The sequence below is a fragment of the Vulpes lagopus genome, chromosome 7 (genome assembly GCF_018345385.1).
Source record: "Vulpes lagopus strain Blue_001 chromosome 7, ASM1834538v1, whole genome shotgun sequence".
Lineage (NCBI taxonomy): Eukaryota > Metazoa > Chordata > Mammalia > Carnivora > Canidae > Vulpes > Vulpes lagopus.
Window position 1 is genome coordinate 21,829,962 of NC_054830.1, and position 17,678 is coordinate 21,847,639.

Here is a 17,678-nt window from a genome sequence, read left to right on the forward strand (position 1 = left end):
TTGAAAAGGGATTTGGAAGCAGGCAGTGTTGGATGCTGGTTTGTGGCAGGGACACCAGACTCCCATGTCTGAATGTGTACATTCACATTCATGGCTCCGTGGGATTTTGCAGAAGTAGAAGCTGCAGGTAAAGGGAGCGGTGCAGATTTGTTGAGTAGACACTTGGGCGACTGGCCGGCAGATGGAGAGCAGAGCTAAGTATAGACTCATGACAAACTCCATTTGTCCAGGAGCAGGGAAAAAGCTGCAGGACATGTGCTAAATAGAGGGACTGGAATACTACTGAGGAGGAGGAAGAGGACTGTAGAGAGCTTTTTGAAAGTTACCAAACACTACCTCATCCCCCTACTCTGCACTTGTAGCTAAAAAAAAAGTCTTTAAAAGCCTTTGAGGAGATCATAAAAGTTAAGTGAGATGCCAGGATAGGCCAGTGATAGCCCTTGGACCAGCATCTAGCAGCTGGTTTGGCTATGTTGGTCCTGGCTACAAAATAGGGATAAATGGCCTTACTTTACAGAGCTGCCATAGAAGTGGATGAAATGGTGGCTTCATTAATTGTACTGTGCCATTCATACATATGGAAGCACTATCTGTGATGCATACATAGCATGGCCCCTGGTATTGGCAGGCAAGAGCAGGCTCTACACCTGGATGGAGGCGGGGTTACTTGCTATCCGGGGGTAGAGCCCCAAATCTAAAGATCTAGAAACATTTACTATCATGTCTACTTCATGGTCTGAAATGTAGGAGTTTGGACCTTCGTAAGATCTCTTGGAGGGCAAGGTACTGAGCTAACTTCTGGTGGTTACAGCTGTAATGGTATGTCTGTACTGGTTCCTCACTGTGGGCTGTAGCTGTTAGATTGCTGGTTATGCCCAGTTGCCCGAGCTCTGCTGTGACTCCATTCCTTTTTCTTCTGTGGTGTTGCTACTCATAAGCAAGATTCAATTATTGAAGAGGTAACTCTGAATCCACCTGATTAAAAGAGAATCCAAAACATAATAGAAGATTCAGATTTTGATACTATGTTGTTAGCAATAAATGACCTATGGTACTCTACATAGCAGTTGTCAAGGTAAGAACCACAATTCCAGGTGGGGAGATCCTTCCAGACATTAAGAATTACCATGTACTTGAGACCACTGTGGAGGGCTCCCCATGTGTTTGGTACTGTGGAAGTTCTTGGGGAGACAAGAGACAGATGAAGTATCATTTTCTGGCCCCTCACAGTGCTTCAGTATTTCCAGGAATGCAGTAAATGGTTGGTAGGCTCATAGGTTTTATAGGAGTTGTTCAGAAAGAAAAGGATTCAGATTAATCTGAGTGGTCTAATTGATCAGGACATTAAAGGATAGGTAGCTAGCTGACTGTTGATAATGCAAATCAGAGTAATAACTTCTTTTTTGAAAAAGATGTTTATTTGAGAGCAAAAGAGGGGGAGAGGGAGAGAGAGAGAGGGCATGAGCAGGGAGAAGGGGAGAGGAAGAAGGAGTAGCAGACTCCTCTGCTGAGCAGGGAGCCAGACATGGGGCTCAATCCCAGGATACTGGACTCATGACAGGAGCCAAAGGCAGATGCTTAACAGACTGAACCACCCAGGTGCCCCTAGATTAATAACTTCTATGTAGAGCATTTTACATTTTAAATTTTTCTACAGGGATCATGAACTCTGATGCCTTCAGGGGCCAGGCAGGTAACAAAAATTGGAGAAGCAGTTAGGATAGTGGGGCTTAAAACATGACAATCCAAAACTTAGAATGGAAGCATAGCATACTACTTCTGGTTTTCAAATATCCTTTTTAACGTTCATTGTGTCCTTAGGAGGCAAGACTATTCTCCTTTTCCAAAGATAAGAAAACATCAAATAAAATGAAAAGCAGAGCTAGCTGTGGTCAGAGTCTGCAGTGTCAATCTCCAGAGCTCTACAGTATTCCCCCTGGAGGCCTGGCCCCCTGGGGCTGAGCCATTTGAGAAAAAGGTATCATGCTCTCCTAGACAGTCCCCCTCTCCCCAGAGCTGCTCCAATCATTCTCTGAGTACGGCTCTAGGGAGATGCCTCCTAGGCCTGTTTGTTTCTACTCTTAACCCTGTTTCTTAAATGGACCCAGGAGAGAGAGGCTGGGAGACACCAGCAAGGCTGTGCAGGAGTCAGAGAAAGCCATCAACCGAGCCAATGTTCAGGGCCTTTTGGACCTAATCACAGGTCCCCAGTGCTGAAATCAGCTTTGCTACCACATCTAATTGGCTGATTTGAGATTTTCCAACTGTCTTTTTGATCTGTTACCCATCTTTGTTATTTTTCACAGAAAGAAAAAGTAAAAAGAGAAATTGAGAGGTCAGGTTGGGGTTACTTGAACCTAAAGTGAAGAACCCCCTGCACCAGAGCTGGAATCCACCAAAAGAGGGAAGAGGTATCAGTCACAATTAATGCGAGCAGTCTTTCTGGCTCCTGAGACCTTTGGTTACGGCCACTATGACAGCATGAATTACCTTCAGTTCTGGTGAATCGTATTTAACAGCGGTATTGCCCATACACCCTGGTGAGAGATAGGAGGCAAGACTTGGGGATGATGGCTGCCTAGGATCTGGGTGTGGGGCACAGCCTCAGGCCAGGGACCATGGACTTCCAGTGCTATCGCCAGAGCCCATGTATAATTTGGGGTCTGATTCCCATAAGCACTTGGGGAAGGCACAGTCCCCTACTTTATTTAGGTATAATTTACAAACAATAAAATATATACTTTAAGATATACAGATTGAGTATCAATAGATGTCAGCACCTGTGTAACCACCACCCCAATAAAGATGTAGACCACTTCCATCCCTCCATAAAGATCCCTATGCCCTCCTTGGTCAGTCTTCACCCCTAATTCTTGACCAAAGGCAAACGCTGGTCTGCCTCTTATGATTCTAGATTAGATTTGTCATTCCCAGAGTTTCATAGAATGTAAACTCTTGTTTAAACATAGTCTTGTATGTGTATCAAAGTTTTGTCTTTTTTTTGCTGGGTGACATTCCATTGTGTGGATATACCACAATTTGTTTATCCACTTACCTGCTATTGGACATTTGGGTCCAAATGTTGGAAACATCGTTTTGGCTATTACAAATAGCCAGGTTTTGGCTATTACAAGTAAAGCTGCTGTGAATATTTTTATACTAGTTTTTGGACATAAATTTTTATTACTCTTAGGAAAAATAGGAAAGGCTGGGATTGCTGGATCATACGGTATGGCAGGCAGGAATTTGGCCCCCATAATATTTGCCCACTGGTAGTGCACCTGTGAATGCTACCATATGTGGCAAAAAGGACTTTGCAGATGGAATTAAAGTGGCTGATCAATGGACTTTAAGACAGGGAGATTATCCTGGGCCAAACTGATGGACTCAGTGTGATCCCATGGAGGTATCTGAAAGGGAAGGCTGAAGAGGTAGTGAGAGCTCTTCTAGGAGGAGAGGTCAAAGTGTGAGAAGGACCCAGCTACCACTGCTGATGTTGAATGTGGAGAAAGGAGGCCCTGAGCCAGGGGATGCAAACAGCCTTTAGCAGAGGAGAATGACCCCACACTGGTGGCCAGTGAGGAAAGGGGGGGCCTCCATCCTATAGGTGAATGCCACCAACAACCCGAATCAAATGAGTCTGGAAGCAGATCGTCTTCCAGAGCCTGTGGATAAGAGCCTATGCTGGCTGACACTGATTCTTGGCCTTATGGGACCCAGAGCAGAGTAAAGCTCTAAACTTATGGGACTTTCTGACATGGGAGAAGGCAGATGATAAATCTATGTTTGAAGCCAGTAAGTTTGTTACAGCAGCTACTAACGTGCATGCAAACTAATGTGTGTATGCTAAGTGTGTGTTTATAAGAAATGGCCAAAGCCTTTCAAATGGGTTATACAATTTAATATCCCATCAGAAATAGTATGTGAGTTGCAGTGGCTTTACATCCTTGCAAACACTTGTTATTATCAGGCTGTCTTTCATCTTAGCTGTTCTATTGGGTGTGTGGTCGTATATATTTATGGCTTTAATTTGTTTCATTTGTGGATTGTCTGTTGTGATGCTCCCATTCATATCTTCTGTGCATTTTTTTTATTGGACTGCCATCTTACCGAGTTGTGATTTTCATAGATTCTGTATTTAATTTCTTGGAAGACCTATGCATTGTGTCTATTTGTTCATAGTTTGCAGCTTTTTCATATCATTAATGGTGTCTCTGGAAGGACGTTTTTTTATTTTGAGATCAATTTTACTTTTTTCTTAGGTTCATTCCTTCTAAGTTCTAAGAAAAATTATGCTTACTCATGATTTAAACATTTTTCTCCTGTATCTTCTAGAAGTTTTCTAGTTTTAGCTTTTACAAATGCCTGTGATCTACTTTGAGTTGAAGTTCACTTTTTTACATGAATACTTACTTTTTTTGGTACTGTTTGTTGAAAATGCTATTCTTTACCTATTTAATTCCTTTGGTCCCTTTGTCAGATTTGTTGATCATATATGTGTGGGCCTATTTCTGGACTTTTGATTTTCCACTGATAGGTCTATCCTTATGCAAATACCTCTCTGTCCTGATTACTGTAGCTTTATATTCGGTCCAAAAACCAGGTAGTATATATTCTCCAGCTTTCGATTAGGCCTTTTATATTTCCATCTAGATTTCATAATCAGCTCATGAACTTCTAAAAAAAAGCCTGGATGGGATTTTGATCTGGATTGCATTGAATATGTGTATCAGTGTAGGGAAAATTGAGGTAGGAATAGAAAAAGATGAAAAAAATAGAAGAATGGCTGAAAACTCTGGAAATTTGATCTTAACTCATATATGCAGGAAGCTCACTAAATCCAAGGGGAGTAAGCAACAAAGAAAAGCTCACATTGTAATCAATAACTCCAAAACTTACATAAATAGAAAATCTTAAAAACAGGGGAAAAGACCTATTATGTAAACAGATTCAGAGAAAATTTCTTATCAGAAATAATACAAGCCAGACGATGATGCAGTAACACATTTAAAATGCTGCAAACTGTCAATCTAGTTTTTTTTTTTTTTTTTTTAAGATTTATTTATTTGAGAGAGAGCATGAGCAGGAGGAGGAGAGAGAGAGAGCCTTTTAGGCAGAATCTGTACTTAGCACAGAGCCCCATGCGGGGCTCAATCTCACGACCCTGAGATGGTGACCTGAGCTGAAACCAAGAGTCAGATGCTTAACCCACTGCGCCACCCAGGCACTGCTCAATCTAGAATCCTAATTCCGGTGGAAATATCTTCCCAAATTATGGTAAAACAAATGATCAGACAAACAAAAAGTTAAAGTCTTCATATGGGAAGAAGATGGCATCAGATGGAAACTTGGGTCCATACAAAGGAATGAAGAGCCATGAAAGTGGAAAACGTGTTAAATATAAAAGACCTACTATGTAGAAAATATCTTTAAGATAGGTGTGGCTAATATGGCAAGGGTAAAGATAAAGTGGAATGCTAAACAATAGTTGTGCCCAAAAATAAGGCAGAAAAGGAATAATATATAGAAAATAGCAAGAAGATAGACTTGAAAGCCAAAACCTAAATGATCCACACACTTCAGTTAAAGGACAGCTGTTCTGGGAGTGCATCTGGAACCCGAGAGCCAGGCAGTCTGGTAGAGGCACAGCCCGCTCCTTTGGCTACTCAACTTTTTTTTTTTTAAATATTTTATTTATTTATTCATGAAAGACACACGCAGAGAGAGAGGCAGAGGCACAGGCAGAGGGAGAAGCAGGCTCCATGCAGGGAGCCCGATGTGGGACTCGATCCCCGGTCTCCAGGATCACATCCTGGGCTGAAGGCGGTGCTAAACCGCTGAGCCACTGGGCTGCCCGGCTACTGAGCTTATGTTGGTGTGCAGCCTTGTCACACTTGAACTCCTGCACAAGTAAAGACCAGACCCCAGCGGGGTGGTGGGCAGGCTCCTATGGAATAAGACAACTTTGTTACAGGTGAAGAAGTTCTCCCCCACTTCCCCAAAGGAAGAAGCACAGTCCCAGGAGTTGTGTTGATTACTCCTCACGTCCCACCTGTTACCTAAAGACTACATTGTACTTCAAATTAACTTGCAACAACTTGTACATAAAACAGAAATGGGAAAGAGAGAGAAAATGATTAATGTATACAAATAGGATTATACATATAACAGGCAAACAGAAAATATGCAAAACTGCTACAGTCCCCAGTTCATTGCTAAAATTGGTCATGTGACTGCAGTTGCCCTGTTCTCAGCCACAGACTCAGCTGGTTGGGAGTTGTTGTTGTTGTTTTTTTTTTTTAATCTGGTGGTGTGACCTTAACCTACCTTCCTGAAGGTCAGAGTCCTCATTTCCCTGCCTGGTTTGTATTACTGGAGCTTCCTATTAACCTTTATTATAGAGCATGGAATACTAAGAGGTGCCCCAGAAAACCATCTGGTTTCCAGACTGCTTCCTTGGCTTCTATTGTGTAAAAGCAACCCAGTTTCCCCTTGTTAACCAGAATCAGTTACTATAGCCGGTACATTAATGCCCTCCCCTCCTTGTTCTGCTTATTGGTCCAGTGGCATGAACTGTCCAGGTGGTTGTTCCATGTTCATATTCTGTGAAACCATGGTTGTGTACCCTGGTGGAACTGTTCTTGCCTTGGGGACTAAGGTCTCCAAACCAGCAGACCCCAGTTGCTGAGATGGGAACCAGATACTCTGTGAGTTGGTTTATAGAGGTAATTAGAGGAGCCCCCTGCATTTCCACCTCTTGAATTCCAGATCCATGCATTCTGGCTGTGGGAGAGACTGTGCCATGCATTGTATTCTCATTCAGAGCCTATGCGGACTCCTCTAAAACAGAATCCCATTTTTTCAGGGTATTCTGTTCCACCTGGTGCCACAGGGGAGTCTCTAGGAAGCCATCCCACCTTTCAGTTGGCCAGCTGTCACTGGGTGATGGGTGCTGACTGCTCTTCTTGACCCTGGAGCAACAGCAGGTTTTGGACAGTTTCTGCATTTCTGTTATGGCTGGCTTGTTGTTGCTCACATTTGCTTGTGTCGTCTGCTTTCTTCCTTGGCTGGATGGATGTACAGCCTTAGGTAAATCCTTCCCTCTCTCTGGGTCTTCGAATCTCCACCTGAAAAATGGGAGGTTTGGACATGATCATCCTTTTCAAACCTTTCATTTCTAATGTGTTTTTCTCTGGTAACCTTGCAGGGTGGTTGTGAGACCAGTAGGGACAGTGTGGGTAAAAGCAAATTATTAGCACCAGAGGTGGTGCACACGGGAGGGTTGGGGTACGATGCCTTCTCCTTATTGTCAGTATCCACATCCAGACGTTGACTTCCATTCTGTCTGGAGCTGCCCTCCACTCTCATGTTAGCCTGTCTCTACCCCAAGACTCTGGGATCAGGGCTCATCTTTGTGGATGTGGACTAGGATCTATTGGTGGGGATGAGGAAGGGACAACCTCCTTGGTTGGGAGAAGGTCAGGACAAGAATGGGGAGGAGTCTGACACTTCCAGTCTGGGTCTTCCTACCTCCCTCTCCTCATTCCTCCTGCACAGAGGTGCACGCGTGCACACCCTGGCTCTTTCCTTTCCAGACAGGTGCATATGCTCGGGAGTCAAACACACTTAATGAGGAGACAGCCACTCCAGGCTCTTCCTCCTGCCTGCTCCCTGGCCTGATGCTACGCTTGGCAGTGGCTACAGGCCTACGAGGAAATACACTATGCTTTCTCTGGGTTGGTGGTGGTTTTTTTTTTTTTTTTTTTTTTTTGGTGTGTGTGTGTGTGTGTGTGTGTGTGTTTTGAGATGAAGACCTAAAAATATTCCCCTCTATAATTGGTTATCCAATCAACCATGCAAATAAGCACTGTGCCTGAGCCTATAGGAGATGAGGCAGGAGGCCTGAAACCCTGAATCTCGCAAGCTTTGCCTTGCCTTGTTTTAAAAATGTGCTTGAGATCTGAGCCCGAGGGTCTAGAGCAGAGGATGTGCTGGGTGGGTTTCCATGGAGGCAGGCACTTGACACTGATCTTAGGTCTACTGGTGGGTTGAGGGCAGAAGGGGGAAGGGTTTGCTGTCCTGGGGAGTTTCGGAGGTGGTGTTCCTGAATACGGTTGGGACGGTTTGACTTATTATACCTTGAACATTATTTCAGCCTCTGGGCCTTTCTTATGTGTGATGTTTCCCCTCCCTGCCTCCCCTCTCCCTTTCTCTCCCCTCCCCCCACTTCCTGCACAGCTGGACGGCCCCATTCTCCTTTCTGCTCTTAGGACCAACCCTGCATTGCCTCCCGGCACTGTGTCTGTCACAGAAACGGCCTCTCCCTGTCCCTGTGCACAGTGCTCATGTGTGCAGAGCTCACTGGGTGCTCTGTTGTCTTCCCCAATTCTCCCTGAGGCTCTGAGGTCTCAGTGGGGGTGGTGGTGAGGAGGAGGCAGGGAGAGCTAGGTTGGAGTTCGGGCTAAGAGCATGGGCTTTGGAGCAGCATGCTAGCTGCTGCTCTGTGACCTCGGTTAAGCTGCTTTGCCCTTCTGGGCCTCAGTTTCCTCCCGTAGAAAGCACTGGGAGGAGTAGTCCAGCTTCAGAGTGAAGGCTACTGAACTGATAAGTGATAACTGAAAGTACACAGCACGTGGCTGGCTCAGAGTCCGGGCTCAGTAAATGCTGGGGGGGGGGGGGGGTGTGTGGCATTTCCCAGTGGAGGGAAGTGTGGGGAGCGGGCGGCTTAGCCTGAGGGTGCGGTCAGTCGTGGCTTCTCGACAAGGACCGGGGATGGTTAGTTACCTGGACGTTCCGTGCCGGCTCCATCTGCTAGGTGGTGCTGGAATAGTGGCCGGTACTCAGTGCCGGGGCCCAGCAGGCGAGAGGGAGTCCTCCCACGGGAGCCCCCGCGTGCTCTGGCGAGCTGGGGAGGAGGCGTCTGCTTGCCCTGAGGTGGAACGGGAGCTCTGCGAGGAGGCCACCTTCTGTCCCCTTCACCTTTTGCCCCGGCACCCAGGCCAGGGCCAGGCACGCAGAAGGTGCGCGGTCCTTCTCCGGGGAAGGAAAGGCCCGGGGCTCTAGGCCCGGCGCTGGCGGCGCCTGACCTGGGCGACCCTGCCCAGCGCCCGTAGCTCGCCAGCTGTGTCCCGGGTCGTCCCGCGGCGGCCTTCCACACGCCGTGTGACCTCAGCGGCGCTTCCGGAGAACCCGGCGGGGAGGCGAGAGCGTGGAAGGTCGGCCGGGCCGACTGGCAGCGAGGGCGCCAGGTCCTGGCAGGGCCGCAGGCAGCGGGCTGTCCTCAGATGGCCGGGCCGGCGGGAGCACTCGGCCCGTGGACAGCCTGGGTTTGTGCTGACGCTGACGGACTTCCCTGGCGGCCAGATCTGCTGCTGCTGCTACTGCACAGAGTCAGGAGTCCTGACCAAGGGGCCACGCCTCGCCATCTCTGCTGGTCAGAAGCCTCTAGTGTCCACCCGGCTGGAGGAGAAAACTTCCAAGTGGGGCATTCGAGGCCCTTGGGATGCTTTGGCCCTGTGGCATAGCTCGTGTCCCCTTTTGCTCACCCGCAGGCACCAGGCCCCCAGAACCACGCTGCAGCTACCTCACCTGTTTGCTGGTCCCTGAGCATACCCAGAACTCTGATTTTCTTCACACAGGCATTCACAGCACCTGTCTCCCCACTATGTGCACCGTTGCACTATGGGCTTTTGCCCTTCCCTGCTCAGATGCCTTCCATAAGGAGCATCCTCCCCTCAGAATGAATTCTTTCCTCCCACATAGAACCCATAGCACCTGGAGCGTACCCCAGTCCAGCTAGCATCCTTCGTGTCTGTGAACTCGCTTACTCTAGTGGTTCAAATGTTGGCTTGGCTGCTGAACAGACTGGAATTGGAATTCCAGCTCTGCCATTCACTAGCCATGTGACCTTGGGTAAGTCACTTTACTTCTTGGGCCATAACTTCGGTGAGGTGGGGTTAGCGACTCCGAAATGGTAGGGGTTTGTGAAATAATGTATTTATAGCTCTTAGCAGGTGGCAACAAATAGGCCCTCACAAGTTAGCTGCCACCGCCTCTCTCCTATGTTGGTTCAAGTCTATTTCATTGGCCAACTCCACCTCCCTCCACGTGGGAACTGTGTGTGGGAAGGATTAGTGTGGTAGCAGGTCCAGTCAGGATGCAGAAACCCTGCTCAGTGACTCTAATTTCCACTCCCTTCTCACCCACCCCCAGCCCCTGCACCTTGCCGTAGGGCTGTTTGTGGACTCAGTGTTAATAGAAAACAGGTGAACTGGATTTTAAATTTGCTCATGCTTTCTCTCTCCTGGCCTTCAGAAAATTAATATTCAGACTTGGAATTAGATGTGGGAGATTCTCCATTCTCTCCCTCGTTGATTCTTAGCAAAGATCATAGTTTCATGTTATTCCCTTGAGTTAATTAATTTGGCAAATCTTTGTGAAGCATTGTGTGAGGTGCTGGAAATTATAACCACGTTATTAGATGGGTGTGCATTTTCCAAGTACCTTCAGTGGTGCTGACTAACATGTCCCTACAATGCTCGGTGTGGCAGAGGAGCCATTGTTACCATCACCATCCTCATTTCACAGGGGATTTGGAGCTGAAGCCTGCATCTCTGGATCTAAGTATCATTTCCCTGTTCCACTTGACCTCTTTGTTCATTGGAGGGTCAGTGCAGGATCCTTCCATAGAACTTACCTGGCCCACCAGTGCAGAATGGAAGGCTTCCTTTTGATCCATCTCTCTCTCTCTATTTTTAAATATTTATTTATTTTAGAGAGAGAACATGAGCAGGAGGGGGAAACGGAGAAGGAGAATGTCTAGCAGACTCTGTGCTGAGCACAGAGCCCGATGCAGGGCTTGATCTCACAACCCTTGAGCCAAAACCAAGAGTCAGACACTCAACTGACTGAGCCAGCCAGGCACCCCTGCTGCATCTCTTTTAAGTGTGATGGACACTGAGCAGGTGCAGAGGAAGAGGGAAGTGGTCCCTCTCTACCAGAAATTTATAAACTACTTAAATGGCTAGGACACATATATCTTTATTGAACAAATAGTTATCTAGTGTCTGCTTTATGCCTGGCACCATGGTAAGAGTTGGTAATATGGTGACAAATTGGACAGGAAAAATATCTTAGGCTCTGACTGTGCAAACAGGCAGTTTAACAGGAAAAGAGATAAATAATCAAAATAGCTAGATTGTTATAAGTGCTATGAAGAAAACTTATGAGAAATTAAATAGCAATACAGGTGGAACACAGTAAAATGAGAACACACCAAGATAAATTATAGATCCGTCATGTATCCATTCTGGAAAGCCGCTGGTCCTGCCTCCCTCTCTTTAAAGCAAAGAAATCCAGTGTGAGAGGGTGAGGCAGGCTTCTAGTGAGCCAGCTTTCCCATGGGCAGTGGATATGGAGGGGTCTGAGAAAGGGAGTGCCTTTTTTGAAAAGGGTATTGAGACCTTTAATTTCTACCATTTGAGCCTGGTTCTGGTCCCTCTTTAAAGCAGAAGAAAACACAAAGCAGCAACATTTATACTTTCATGGTGTGGGAACATTTCTTCCAACTGCGAACTCCCCTTGAGCATTTGTGATTATACGTTTGTATAAGAACTTGGTCTGCATCCTGCATTTTGGGGATAAGCAGATATATGTGGACTTGTGTAGCAGGAAGGACTAGTTCAGGGTGGCTTCTGAAAGATTCCTCTGCTTTGTAACTTTAACATCACTGAGGACTTGAGGGCAGCAGAGAAGAGGGAAGCAGGGGCAGGTGCAGGTTCTGAGGCTCGAGGAAGAAGAAAGGAATGCTTCATCCCACAAGGGCTAGCTATGACTCTGCCCGAGGAGCACAGGCCCAGAACACCAAGAAAGGATCCAGAAGGGTGCCTTCTAAATGAGGAAGAGATATACAGGTGTGCACACAATTTCAGCCTCCAGTTTGAAACTCCATTTCCTCTTTATTGAAACCTCCCCTCTGCCCCCCCCATCCCTATAAGTAACAGCTTAGATGATAGACTTCTATTACAAATGAATACAACCTTACCTTGAATATTGTGATAAAAGCCTGAGCTGGCAGGTAAAGGAAAAGAACAGAATTCCTCCCAGCTGGGAATTCGCAAAGGTCAATATGCACGGGGCTGGGGGGTGGCTCCCTGAACTTCTCTCTCACGGGGGCGCCTGCTTGAGGCTGGATGTCAGTGGCCCTGTGTTTTGACTACGTGTCTCCTTCATTTTGTCTTTTCAAAAATCTCTGTCTCAGGACTCAGCCAGAGAGCGCTCCAAGGGGATCATAGGGGTGTCCAGAGCCAGCCTTGCTACTTTTTCCAGCTCTTGCCTTATGGAGGGGTGGGGAGGGCTGGCAGTGATAAGGAAGGCTGAGTGTGTGCTGCTTCCAAGTTGCCTTGGGAGAGGGAGGAGCTAGGGAGAATGACCCAAGGTAAGAACACGGTTAAGTATACTTATGTGAGGAAAATTAAGGATTGGATATAAGCAAAGTTTTTTAAGTTTGGGTATAGATAGCAATAACCATAAAAGGAAAAAAATGGATACAGTAGGACTTCATCAAAATGAGAGACTTGTGCTCCTCAAAAGGTTACTGTAAAGACCATGAATGAGCACACCTCCAACTGGGAGAAAGTAAGTGCAAAACATACTGACAGACTTGTACTCAGGACACAGAAGGCATTCAAGCAAATGAATGATAACGGAGAATCTAAATTTAGAAAAAGGGCGGAAGATTTAACATATTTTTAACAAAAATGGTCAAGGGCCGATGAAAAGAGGTTCAACATTATTGACATCAGACACATTTAAGTTAAAACCAGAGTGGCATGCCTCTACACACCCATCAGAGTAACCAAAATGAAAAAAGTGGTGATAATGTCAAATGTCGGGGAGGATCTAAAACAGCTGAGACCTCCTACACATACCCATGATTGGCCGGGCTGTACAGTGGTATGAACATTTGGAAAAGCCTTAGGCGGCTCTTGATGAGGCTTATAACACAGCAATTTTATTCCTGGATATTTACCCAAGAGAAAGGAAAGCCTGTCTCGAAAAAGATGTATACACAAATGATTATAGCAGCTTTGTCCATAACAGAAAACAATCCTGGCAAGAATCTAGGTGCCCATCAGTGGGAGAATGGATGGACTGTGGTATGTTCTTAAGCAGACTACTACTGAGCAGTAAAAAGGCATGAACCAGTGGTACGTGTGGCATCATTATTCCGAGTGAAAGAAGCCTTTCACAAAAGAGCAGATACTGTTCGGTCTATTTATACAAGTCCTTGGACAGGCAAAACTAATCTATAGTGAGAGTCAAAATAGTGGTTGCTGCTGGAGTAGGTGGGATAGGGTCTGGGTAAAAGAGGCTCAGTTGGACTTTTTGAGGTGATGGTAATGTTCTATATCTTGATGGAAGGGGGGGGGTGTGGGTGTCATGCATTTGCCCAAACTCAGAAACAGCATCCTTACAAGTAATGCATTTCTCAATGTGTCCATTTTACTTTCAAAACCCTATATCTATATCAAATTCTGGAAATCAGTGTGGTGCTCAAGGGCTTAGGGATGAAGTATACAGAGGTTGGCACTATGCTTTGAAGTGTATCTGAAAATAAGATACACCGATGGGTGGATCAAGGGGTGGCTAGCCAAAGCACATATAGCAAAATCTTAATTGTGAAATTTAGATGGTGGTGATGTAGGCATTCACTGTAACGTTCTTTCAGCTTTTCTGAGTGTCTGAAAATGTTTTTAATGTTAGGACAAATGTGCTCAAGTGGAGGATGCAAGTTGCAGTAATGGGACTGAAAAATAATTGTGATTTATTGCCCTTGTTACACAGGGCTGTTTTGTTTAACTTCTTCAAAATTCCATTAAAACCCGCCACAGGAGCCTCTGCAACATAGCTGATTTATCAAATTCGAAAGACTCCTTCCATCCTCCTGGACTCGTTTGTATCACCTGGATACCTTTGAGCTAATTTTCTCACCACAGCTATGATTCTCTCCCCACCACGAATGTGATCATTCCAAAGGTGTATTTCCCTAAGTGCTGAGAGTTTGGAGTAGCTTTGGAAATGTTGCCTTCGCTATCTGCTCCTTTGGAGGACAAAAAACCCACAAGTAGGAGGAGATTGGGATGTAGCGATGGGAAAAGACTCAGAGTTCCCTAAATAATGTGAAATCTACTCAGTGACCAAAACAAAGTTGTAGCTTTTTAGTGAAGATTTAAAGAAAGGATGAACTGGGACATCTTTTTTTTTTTTTCCCTCTGATAACAGTCACCCACCTACTGTGCGATGGCGGATGTCATGTACCAGAGCTAAAGTGGCTGTTCATTTTAACTTTCGGGACATTAGAGAAAAATGCCGGAGATGGTTGTTCAAGTTAGCAATATCAGGCAACCCTTTTTGTGGGGAGGGGAAGTTTATAAACCACCGTAGATAATCATAGAGTGAACTGAGGACAGAGATTAGATCAACACTCATTTCTGTTTTCCTGGACTGAAGTCAGAGCAACATTGTTCTCATTTTTATTTGCAATGAACCTGATTTTTGAACTGATCTATGTCATAATCACAGGAAAGGCAAACCAGAAGAAAAGAGATTCGGGACATTGGCTGGTTAGTTCTTGCACGATAAAAGAAAACAACAGAGACCCTATGCAACCTCTGGCTGGTCAGGTTCTCTCTGCCTTCCCTCCCTGGCCCCATTCGCCTTCTGCCATGCTGAGATTTTCCCACCCAGGTAGTTTTCCGAGGGGGCCTTTACTATCCCTCCCCACTCTCCCTGCCAGCCCAAGCCAGCTGTAATGACCTATCTGCAAGGTGTGTTCTCCAGGTGTTTACCTTCCATTATATGGCACTTCACTAGGGAAGGACTCCAGTGGAGACACTCTGCTATATCCCATAAGCCCTTGAGTGGTATTCCAGTTACTTTGATTATACAGCACAGTCCTCAATTCTAGAGCTAAGGCCTTGACAGGAGCAGTCATTGAAAATAGAGTTTCTGTGAGGCACAGTGCGTTCCCCAGGTGACAGGCCTGGGACTGGTTTGCCTAGTGTACCAGTGGGATCGCATGGGGCATGCTATAAAGGTGGACACTGTGGGTACATTGAGAAACTCTAACCTGGAGCATTTAGGCAACCGTGAAAATCTTGTCAGTGGAATAGGCGCATCAGGAAGCTGATGAATTCCTGTGTGTTTATAAAGGAATGGAGAAAGAAGGGGAAGAAAGAGGGTGTCAGTCTCATCCTGCAAACGTGTGTCACAGGTGCTCGTGTGTGTTTCTTCCATTGTTCCCAGCCCTGGATAAGGAGTTCTCAGCTTGTCTCTGAGTCCCTGGCAGTCAACAGAACTCAGTACAGTGGACCATAGTGAGTACAGAGCCTGAAGAGGCAAAGACCACGTTTCATTCATGTCTGGGTCTTCAGGTTCTGGCATTGAGAGCGTGCCCTGGAAAGAGCCCCTAAGTAGGCAGTGAGGGCAACTGGTCCAACCACTGGTATTGATGCTGGGGAGACAGACCTTAAGGTCTACCCTCCTTACAGTTAGCAGGGCCACCTAGTTATCAATGAGTCCGTGGGCAGGTCCCTGCTGTGTCTCTTGCATTTTCCTCGTGGCACTTTAGGTATGTGGCTTTGCTATTCTCCAGCAGCCCCATATGTGCCTCTTATCTCTAGCACTTGTCTTAAAGCCCTTTGTTTTATTTTCCTTATTGCCTTTCAGCTGTACGAGGGCCACAGTGGTCCTATGAAGGTTTGCTTCTCTGCATCTCCTGTATTCTCTCTCTCAGCCAGGATTGTGCCGTTTTCTGAAATTGTCAACTTTAGGAGGGCCGGGCACATTTGTTGTTCATTGATTTGTTCGTTAACTATATAAGTGCCACGTTGGGTCCAGTGTAGACAAAAGGAATTTGTGAAAACTGTAGATAATTTGCAGCCACTCCCATTTCTATTTGACCTTCAAATCTGTTTAGGAGTTTGCAACAAATTAAAGTTATGTGATGGGGCAGCTGGTTCTCTAGTGACACATCGTTGAGGGAGCAGGCTAGTTGTGTGTGCAGGAGTTCGGGGTACTTGATGCAGACAAAACTTGGGATCATGTGGAGTCACCTGCTCCAGCCCCTGCCTTCCGAGCAGAAGGGGGAGCCAAGTGAGAAAACCTACGGAATGGAGGGAAAGGAAGTTTTGTTTCTAGTCCTGCTGTTTTGAGTTTTTCTAGGTTAGCTTAGAAGTTGGAAACGGACCAATAAGATAAACAGAGTTAGTGGAATTCTAGAATAGAAGAGTTGGGAGCCCACTGTATTCCTCCTCATGAAAAGTGGGGCTCATCAAAGATTTTTCCATGTCTGGACTCTCTCTGGGGTGGTGGGCTCAGGTTGGTCAGCGCTGCCCCATGCTTCCTCCCTCATGGTCAGAGTGGTGCAGAGAAGGTGGTGGCTGATGGCCAAGTTCTAGAAAGGCCTGCTCTGGTCACTTCTTAGTGCCTCTGGTCTTGAAATAGCTTAGAGCCATGATTATGGCCTGAGGATTTAGGGACAACGTGGTCACACAGTAAGGTCTTGACTGATGGTCAAAATCCGATGGAGGGGAAAAGAGGGTTAGGTGTAGGCAGATGATAAAGGCAATCTGCCTGGAAGGTGGAGAGAAAGATAAAAGGAGAAAGGCTGAATGGTAAAACGGAGCTGCCTGAAGGAGGCTCTTGGGAAAAGCCCTCAAGGAGGGAGGACCTGTAACCTGACCCATGGCCCTGAGCCAGTTCCTCTGTTTTTTGTTTGTTTTTTTTTTCCTCTCAAACATGGATGAAGTGACAGGTGTTCTCATGCAGGGGAAAGTTTCACCATAGCTGCTGTCTGGGTTGCTGACGTTGGATGAGTTTGTTCTTGGCAAGCCTCAGTTTACCGATACATACTTCGCTGGTTGAGGACTCTCACATCGTGCATGACACCGTTTGATGTTTGCCGTCACTGCTTCACCTCTGCCTGATGTGCACACTCCACCCCCTGCCACTCGCCCTCTCCCGTGGCTTCACCCCATCCTGGGTGGACTCTACCCTTGTGATCTGTGGAGTGTCCAACCTGACTTAGGTCTGCCCCACCCCACAACTGCAGTTCTCACCAGCCTCCCTACCTCCCCTGCCCCACAGCAGCCCCACGTGCTCCATTTTTGAGGAAGGGGAGAAGGGAGAACTATAAAAGGACACATACCTTTTCCCCTAACTGGGCACGATGGAGGGCTTTTTCCTGGTCAGTTTTGCAGCCTCTGTAGCTAGAACAGGCCGGGTGTCAGACCCTCCCTCTGTCAGGGGTCTGGGTGGTGTAGTTCTGGAGAAGGCCTCCTGAGACTTCCCTACCTCCCAGGCCCTGACCTAGGACATGTGGCTAGTCCCTACTGCACAGCCTCTGTCACTATGGTGACTGACCTCTCATGGTGACCAGTCCCCTTGGGTGAGGTCCCAGAGATGACTCATGCCTAGTAAATGCCCCGTGGGGGCATGCTTCCCCATCCATTTGGCTCTTGGGAAGCACACAGGTCTTAGCCAGGCCAGTAAGAGGCATGAACACTGCCCTGCCACTTGGCTTTTTCCTGATCAGGACTGTGGCCAAAGCAGGGGGTCTTCTGGGGCATAAGGTGATAATTTTTCCTTTTTGCAGACAAGACCATCCTCATGGTTCT

General features: G+C 46.6%; 1 protein-coding gene and 1 long non-coding RNA gene across 9 annotated transcripts in view; one reads left to right on the forward strand and one right to left on the reverse strand.

The window, feature by feature from the left end:
- CACNA1D (calcium voltage-gated channel subunit alpha1 D) overlaps positions 1-17,678 on the forward strand; it is a 301,585-nt gene that overhangs the window by 111,774 nt on the left and 172,133 nt on the right. The gene's annotated exons all lie outside the window — the stretch shown is intronic.
- LOC121494869 lies at positions 5,420-9,787 on the reverse strand. Its single transcript, XR_005988889.1, has 3 exons — positions 8,785-9,787; positions 6,918-7,127; positions 5,420-5,947 (listed from the first exon to the last, which is right to left on the reverse strand). It is a non-coding gene; the product is annotated as an uncharacterized LOC121494869 (long non-coding RNA).